At 37.6% G+C, this 9025-nt stretch overlaps 1 long non-coding RNA gene across 2 annotated transcripts; it reads left to right on the top strand.

The window, feature by feature from the left end:
• The first annotated feature begins 2706 nt into the window (after positions 1-2706).
• On the top strand, positions 2707-6871 carry LOC104445771. Of its 2 annotated transcripts, XR_005551053.1 has the most exons (3): positions 2707-2949; positions 3940-4316; positions 4811-6871. It is a non-coding gene; the product is annotated as an uncharacterized LOC104445771 (long non-coding RNA). The 2 variants fall into 2 exon arrangements; XR_726069.3 differs by lacking the exon at positions 4811-6871 and having other exon boundaries at positions 3940-4349.
• The last annotated feature ends 2154 nt before the right edge of the window (positions 6872-9025 follow it).

Below are 9025 nucleotides of genomic sequence, written 5' to 3'. Positions count from 1 at the left end.
CCTAGGATGTAGTCTCATTGCCTTCACATAGAAAACCGATTAGCTGCAAATGGGTATATAAAATAAAATATAAGGCAGATGGCTCCGTTGAATGTTACAAAGCTCAATTTGTTGCCAAAGGATTCACTCAACGGAAGGGTTTTAATTATCATGAAACATTTTCTCCTATTGCCAAGGAGGTCACAATTCATTCTTTCCTATCTGTTGCTACACTCCATAACTGGGAATTACATTAGATAGATGTTCATAATGCTTTTCTTCATGGTGATCTCAACGAAGAAATTTACATGAAACTTCCACAGGGACTTCGCAGACAGGGGAAGTCTTGGGTATGTCATCTATGTAAGTCCCTATATAAACTCAAGCAGGCTTCTCAGCAGTGGTATGCAAAGTTTACTAATGCACTCACTAGTGCAGGATTTCCGCACTCTAAACATGATTATGCATTGTTCACATGGGCTAAAGGCACCTCATCAATTTATTTGTTGATATATGTCAGTGATATACTCATTATGGGAAATGATGACTTTGCCATTAGAAAATTTAAAGAATATCTGCATCTTAATTTCCATATCAAAGACTTGGCGCCTCCTAAATATTTTCTTAGTATTGAAATAGCTAGATCTGATAAAGGGATATGTCTCAGTCAGCGAAAATTTGTCTTGGAGATTATATTAGAAACAAGGTTATTAGGATGCAAGCCAGCTATTATCCCCATTGAATAGAATGTCAAGCTTACGACATTTGAATATAATAAGGCTACCTCATCATTTGATAAAGACCCGTTGCTTCAAGATCCATTAGGTTATCAACGGCTCATTGGAAAATTGATCTACCTTACTGTGACTAGACCTAATATATGTTATGCAGTGTAAATGCTCTGTCAATTAATGCATAATCCGAAACAATCTCACATGAATGCGACACTAAAAGTTGTAAAATACTTGAAGGGCTGCCCAAGACTTGGAATATTGTTCTCTCGAGATTGCGACATGAAGATGAAGGCTTATTGTGATATTAATCATGCAACTATCCAATGGCTAGAAGATCTGTCATAGACTTCTGCATCAAATTAGGGAGATCCTTGATTTCATGGAAAAATCAATCGTGCCTTTGCCATAAGCTGAATTAGAATATCAGGCTATGGTAAAAATAGTTTGCGAAATAATTTGGATATGAGGCCTACTTTTGGATCTTGGGGTAGAAATTGATGGAGCAACTTAATTATTTTGTGATAATGATGCTACACTTAAATTAGTGGCAAATCATGTCTTTCATGAAATGACAAAACATATAGAATTTGATTGTCACTTCACTTGAGAAGAAATTTGAGAAGGAATCATCACAACTCGAGGAATTGGGACAATGGAATAGCTTGCCAATTTTTTCACTTAGCCTTTGTGTCAAAGACAGCATACTTATCTACTAAGCATGCTAGAGGTGCCTTTGACTTATATAAGCTGTTAGTTTGAGGGAGAGTGTTGGAGAAGGTTGTGATTTTATTCTAGACTCCGATTCTAATTGATTCAGTCAAAGATATTCGGAGATAAAGTATGAAATTGTAATCGTGTATATTTTTTCCTTGATTCTCTTTTTGTACTATATATGTATATGCATGTGTATACAAGTACAAGGATGATACGATGAGATAGAATTACATTTTTTCCTTCAAAATACATTTTCATCTTCAGTTTCCATCACCTTCACCCAACTCACATCTCTCTCTCTCTCTCTCTCTCGCACGCGCGCGCCTTTGCCCTCCACCGCAAGCCCTCGGTGCTTCAAGATCCAAGTGCAAGCCATTGTGATTGCTCATACTGAGGCTGTATGAGGTGTTCAACCTTAAATTGACCTAGAATTGAGGTTGCAGAGGTGTTGGCGACAACTTACGTCATCATGCGAGATTTCAATTTAAGGGATTGCTAACAAAAAAAAAAAAAAAAAATGACGACTCCATAGAAAAATTCATATATGATAAAAACCATTTCAACATTGGTAAGTAATTCAAATAAGACTTGATAATTTAAAAGTAGTTGGGAGTTTATCCTTCTCTAGGTTGGTACCTAATTATTATCGATTAATAAGTTTGAAATGTTCATAAGCTATCAAAATAAAATTTGATAAGTTAGTACAAAAGTTGGGAATTTTCAATTTACAAAAAAGAAAAATTGGTAATTTCGAAAGTCTAAGTAAGTTACTAGCAAGTTACTTGGAAAAAAAGTCAAAAAGAAAAAAAAAATCATATATCAATTTAGTAACCAAAAAATCTTTAACGTTTACTAGGACTTATTGAAATTTACTAGCACAGATAAAAATTCGTATTCCTGTGTTATGGAATAATAAAATTCCGCACATAAAATAAATAGTTCCCTTTCTCTTTTCGGTGATGTCTTGTTTCCATGGCAAAAATATTTCCACCTACAGAATATATATAAAAAAGAAACCCCTAAAAATAGAAACGACCATCGGAGATAATTCCCAAAGTTAGCCTAGAAGACAACTCCTAAGTTTGGGGTTTGCCCTCCATTCTCACCTAAACTCCTAGAAATTAATAAGTATGATACATGACATGAGCTAATAGATCTTGACGCCTCATAATGACGGCGAGGGATAGTACACTGTACTATGTAGTACATCTTTTGCTCCTAAAGGTTTGTACATGTACTGCTTAGTTCTCTAAGTTGGTGATTAAATGCAATGAACTCTAGATCTTCTTCGCTCCTTTCTTCTATCGAATGCCGCGGGCAAGCTCTTTCATCGACGGATGATCTTTTGCTCCCAAGAATCAAAAGTCAGGAAAGCCAAGAGATGAATCAACTCTTGCAGCGTGGCTTAACTGGCTTTCTATCACAACACATCATGCTTCTCAATAACCTCCCATTCCCATTTATAGGAGTTCCCGAATAGACACATATCGATCGATTGCACCGTGGGTTATGGAACCAGGAGGTAAGCATTTTGTCTTGTTTTCCACTTAGTTCAATCTCTTGTGCTACTCCATCTCACTTATTCAGATCGAGTAGTGTAGCCGATACATCCCTAGCTAAAGCACGCGCGCGCACAAAATCCATGAGCCATTATTGCATGTATTGGATCATGCACTATGGCTTCTCATTCATTGTATCGCGGAATTCTTACATAGAATCCCTACGAGAAAAGTGAAATCGAGATTCGTTCCGCCTGTAAATTACCCTTTATGAGCTCTACTATTGTACAGTAGATAAAGAGGACTATTGTACAGTTTTGGGCTTATTTACCTAAAGCAGCCTTCTTGGATATCTAGTCCAACAGGAAAGTTTACGTATGACCTACGTCTCTAGGTTTATTTCTGATGTAGTTCTTTCAATAATAATTCCGAAGTAGCCATTTCAATCCTATATCTTCATGTAAAATTTAAATGTAATTCTTTTGATCCATTTTCATTAGTAATTATTGACGTAGCAATTCAATTATTATAATGTGTCAGCGATTTTTGATAAAAATTGATCGAAATAATGATATTAAAATTTTATACAAAGATTTAAGATTTAATTAACAAAATTAAAAAAAATTATGACTAAATTGTTTCTTGTACATTATATTTAGATTGATTAGATAATTTCTCTATATCTTATGCGTTTGGAGTGATTGCACTTATTTGATTCACAATTACATTAAATTCAATACTAAAAACACAATGGACTTCACTATGCTAATCCTCCATTATTGCTAGGACCGGACCGGACCGGTCGGTTATGGGCGATTCTCGAAGGGGCTGGTCCGGTTTTTGGTTTCATCAAAATGAAATCAGTGATTTTCGGTTTGGTTTGCGGCTCTAGGGATGTAATTGCCCAAATCGGATAGAACCGACCTTCTTTTTTTTTCTTAAAAACCTTCAAAGAACAGTAGTCCCTCATGCTTACTTTTCCCACTTGGCTCTCATGCCTCTTTCCCTCTCAGCATCCTTCAGGGTCTGGAGTAGGAGAGCCTTCTCGACGAGCTCGGTGTAGCGGGAGTCGAGTTGAGGAGGTCGACGAGGATGAAGTTGGAACTGATCTGACCCCCCGTGGAGTTGCAGGGGCCAGTGGGGCAATACGGAGGAGATAGGAGAGGGAAGACACCACAGACACGAGGATCCATGAGGCTCGAGAGAGACCTCGGAAAGAATTGGAGGTGTCTTCGTGGTCTCTCTAAGATGGAGGACTCGGTGGATGGAGAGGAAGTGGGCTTGCATAGAGAAGAGAAAGAGATGGAGATGGGACGGGAGGGATTGACTTAGAGAGAAAGTGTGTGAACAAAAGTAAATGCGGTAAAGAGACACATCAGACGGAAGTGAGGTCATGCTGCTCTGCTCTCTATGTTTATGTCAGGCACGCCACTCTCTCCAATCTTTAAAATTTGACAGGTTCCTGGTCGTAGCATCAATCGGTCCGATCCCCGACTATCAATTTTGAGATCGGTCCGCACCGAGTCGGAACTGATAAACTTTTTTTTTTTTTCGGAACTGATAAACTTAATTATTGCATCTCATCAACCTTTCGTTTGTCCTTTTTTGCTCTTTGGCACACCCAACTTTCTTCTTACTCGTCTACTTTAAGCACTGCGAAACATCCGTAAACAATGATTCTGCTGCTTTTACCATGTGCTTTCATTTCCTCTTTCCAAGAGCCCCACGAAAGTCTGTTCTTCACGTGCTGTCCCTTCTGTCAGAAAAGAATTGAATCATTCAAAGCTCTTGACGCGTCTGAATTAATAGTTGTGTTACACGTACACCACGTGGCCGTATAATAAAGTAGAGGATGCTAAACATTTTGCCATGATTTATGCGCAGAATAAATTCGAGGAGGACAAAGGTGGTCCATGACCAGCTGAGATCGAGGAGATCCATGTGGGCAGAAAAAAGAGATATTTTACACATTAATTAAAGCTTTTTTAATCAATTATTTTTACTACTTTTGTTTACATCTATGTGGTTGGAATCAACATAGAATGGTTGCAGCGAGCATGCATACATCTAGAGTGCTAGAGCTAGTTTCCTCTTAATCAATCTCTAAGCAAGCTAACTGATGCACGTTTGATCCATGTGTTAGCGGGTAAAAAACGAGCTAATTCTAGAAATAGATCATAATTTGACCTGATCAAGAGCAACAATATTTTAAACGCTTATCTTGCAGTAGTAGTGCTAGAGAAGTCATCACATAAATGTTTATGTAGATCACACAAACTAATACCATTTCAACCAATCAAATGTGGATACTGCATAATTAATGGTAGAGATGGATTTAATCTACACGATCTATATGTAAGTCATGCAATGTTTTGCTCTGGTCAAGAGTGAGAATATTCAACCTATACACACCAATTGCTTAGAAGCAAAACCTAGTTGTGACCTCTGAGCCAATTCGCTGCCTAGTTCCTCCATTTCCTGAATCGAAAGCCTTTGCTTTTGCAGTCAATCTGGCCTTCTAGGATCCGATTTTTTTCACTAAGTTAGATGGAATCATTGCGCTTTGCTTTCATCAGCGTGATCTAATTCACGTTGTCTAGTTATGCATTATTTACACTAGAAACGTGTCCACATAGCAAACATAATTATTACATGAAACACAACATGATCAATTGTACCTAGTCGTCCCACGGAACGTTATAATAAACTAAAGAGCAAGGTTACTTCCACGCAAGCCGCATGTTAATTTAGTCCTCAATCAAAGTGATTATCAGGTTAGCCTTGTTATGCTTATCTTCTAATTATCCCCACATGACCTTGTTCTGTGATTCAATCAGTGATAACACAAGATAATTCCACGAGAACAAGCTCGATGATGCGACAACGGAAGCTCATTTTAAATCTTCCCTACTAACTTTGTTTTTGTCTTCGCATTGTTATCATCATTCGATAGTACGATAATCAATGTCCTTCCTATACTCAGAAAGCAATCACTCCGTTGGGGTTCCGCTAAAAATTGAAAATTTCACATGACCATGGAATTATATCCTCGCAACTTGATTAGAATCTCACATTTTGTGAGGCCCATGGTTTTTTATTACATTACGACACTACTAATTCTTTGAATAATCTTTCATCCAAATTCCCAAGTTATAATAAAAATGATTTATATAATAGCCATGGTAAACTCCAGTTTACATCATAAAGATATCTTATTATTATATGCTTTGCTATTAAGCTCCGGTAGTTTTTTTTTCTTTTTTGCCATGATCATAAGTTCCGTTAGTCTCACGGCACTTTTGATCATTTTCATAGCGCGTTGATTAATTAAAAGGTGCACCATTGTTACTCATTTCTGCTCTGGTACATTGTTTGTATCCGAGGAAAACACGAAGCTCCAAACATGGCGCTCGTGTTGTGAGAAACGAGGTTTTTGGTTTCTTGTAGGAACATGAAATCACGCCTTGTGTATTGCAGGAAATTATGTAAATTAAAAAGCGATTGCTTAAGGAGTGAGTTACATGACCATGGAATGGTGTCGAAATACGCGAGGAAACTTCCACAGGAGCTGGATCTTGTTCGGTTATGGGGCCAACATCATGGGAACAACATCAATTTAAGGAAAGTGTCTACACGCTTCAAACGTATACACTAGGTACTGTTCTTCGTCGATTCACTAGTCGAAGTTGAACTCTGATGAGGGAGATATTCTCAGATGCAACATAAGACGTTCCCGCCCTCCCAAATTGATAATTATGTGCCAAGGTTCATAGGCTCAGAAGAAACAGGAAAATACCCAATATTTAGTATTTTACGATTCATACGGATAAATTGTTGATGTTGGGGCAATCGGGAGTGCATGTTATGTTTCTATTAGCAAAGTATAGAGGATGTGACGACTGGTGTACTCTCGAGAAATAAAAAAATATTTGTTTATGTGTTGAATTCTATCCAACTTTCAGAAAATCATGAACACTTTATATGTGAGTTTACATGTCAAATTTGTGTATTGTGAGAGTATTAGATATTTTGGAATAAGAAAAAGTCTAAGACGTCCATCGCAAATTTAGATTATGCAAAAAGAAACAGGTAAAAACTAGAGAATTTTCAATTGATTGGGGGTATTAGGAGATTTTTAGCTGGAAATTGGGGGATACATATTTGGATTCCGCTAATTGTGCGCAAATTATACTTGATCAGGGCCCTTACCTGGGCCAAAGGATTGGAAATAATTAGTTCATGAGATCTAGAGCGTGTTTAATGAATCTTTAATTAGCTAGAGATCATAAAAGAAGCGGAAAAAATAGAAATAGAAATATTTAGACACGCCTTTTAAGATTTACAGATGTGGCATCTCGAGGTTCATGGTTGAAGTATTAATCATGTGGACCACACAATTTTCATTTCCTTTCATCTTTATTGGTCAATCGGCCGTCCAAAGGAGCTCATGCTACTATGAGCAATTTTCAGAATCAATCGGTATCTGTCCCTTCATGGCTTGAGTTTCTGGGTTTACTTTCTTCGGGAGTCTTTAGAATTGATATTCACCAAAATTTATACAAAAACTTTACATTTCAGAAACAGTTTGTACCATACCATTTTATCATATGTACAAACACATATGCTAGGCATTTATGGATGATTCCGTTGGGAATCTGTACCGCGCAATCACCAAGTCTCAAAGTGAAGGGCTTTCAAAAAAAAAAAAAAAAATGCATTAATATCGCGACGGTGGTTAAGGGTTTTTTCAAATATTAATGTCCCGCTGGCATTGTTTATGAAATTAACTTAAATTACTCGAAAAACAGTCTTTCACGTCTATGAAGCAATGATAAACAACAAAACCCTCAATCTCGTGGACCGTGTTTTTGTTGAAAAATGCTGTGAGTGAATCATCCCTTGCCGATCCACGGCCTGCAGAGAAAGTTTGCTGGCGTCTCGTCTAACCATGGTAAAGAAAGATCCTGGCTCATCTCGTCAAACAATGATTCGAACCGCGTGCTTATCGATCAAATAATGCACTCACCTACTCGAACATGTTTTTCTCGAGCTATTGTAGTTGTCTCTCATCTGGATCCACTATGTGTGCTTATATGTCATGAGTGAGATCGGAAAAGGAGATTTCGTACCCGCTTCTGTTTCACGGAGTAATTGAGACAGCTTGGTCTTAGGTAAAACCCCTCAGTATAGAACCCGTAGAAATTTGGTAGAGGTAGCCATGACTATAAGCCATTATTTCACATTGGAAAAATAAACCAAATATGCTTTCGCATTCCTATTTTTTGCAATTTGCATCGTCTTCTTCTTTTGGAGAAAATAATTTACTCCATGAAATTCTAGAAAATTCTTATTATTAATAACAATTTATATGTAAAAATGTTGGTCAATGATAAGAATATTTTTCGTCCATTCATTTAATTTTATAACTGATTCAAGTGTTATTCATATCATTAATTTTTTGTAAAACTAACCAAACCTAAGGCAAAACTTGCCTTTATGACTAGGCACCTAGAACATTAGCTGGACTTTCTGTACGAGTTATTCTTTTTCCCTTTCTTCGGTCGACAATCTATTAAAAAAAAAAGCAATTTTCTCTCACTCTTTCCTTTTTGTGAAAAAATAAAATTTTCTCTGTGGCATATCTATCAACTTCTAGCGGCTCTGTTCACCCCTGAAACAGGGGCCTGGTCGACTTGTGTCCAGGAACATGACACATGGGATGTGAAACTTCATTCACGAGCAATCCTCCCAGAAAAACGTGGACGCCTCCTGTCTCCAGAAAAGAACAAAATAAGAATCGGTAATGAATCTTGAAGCAGTTGTTGAGCGCGTAAGATATCGTTTGCCTTTAGGTTCTCTCTCTTTCTGGCCGGCACGACTAAACAAGTTGAGAGTAGTTATCCAGCCCGTTCCTTTGCGGTGATCTTCAACCAATCTTCTTCTTCTTCCTCGTGGAAACACGGGAAAAACGAGCACCGGCCTTTGAATGACAAATGCTCGTATTTTATTTAATTACCATTCGCCCGTAATGCAATGGGACACGTGTTTCTGTGGGACCTACGGCGACTTCGTTTGCATGTGGGGGCAGACAGAGACCGT

Source organism: Eucalyptus grandis, chromosome 5 (genome assembly GCF_016545825.1).
Source record: "Eucalyptus grandis isolate ANBG69807.140 chromosome 5, ASM1654582v1, whole genome shotgun sequence".
In the NCBI taxonomy this organism is placed as follows: Eukaryota; Viridiplantae; Streptophyta; class Magnoliopsida; order Myrtales; family Myrtaceae; genus Eucalyptus; species Eucalyptus grandis.
The sequence above is the reverse complement of the archived record's forward strand: the minus strand, read 5'-3'. Positions and strand labels throughout refer to the sequence as shown.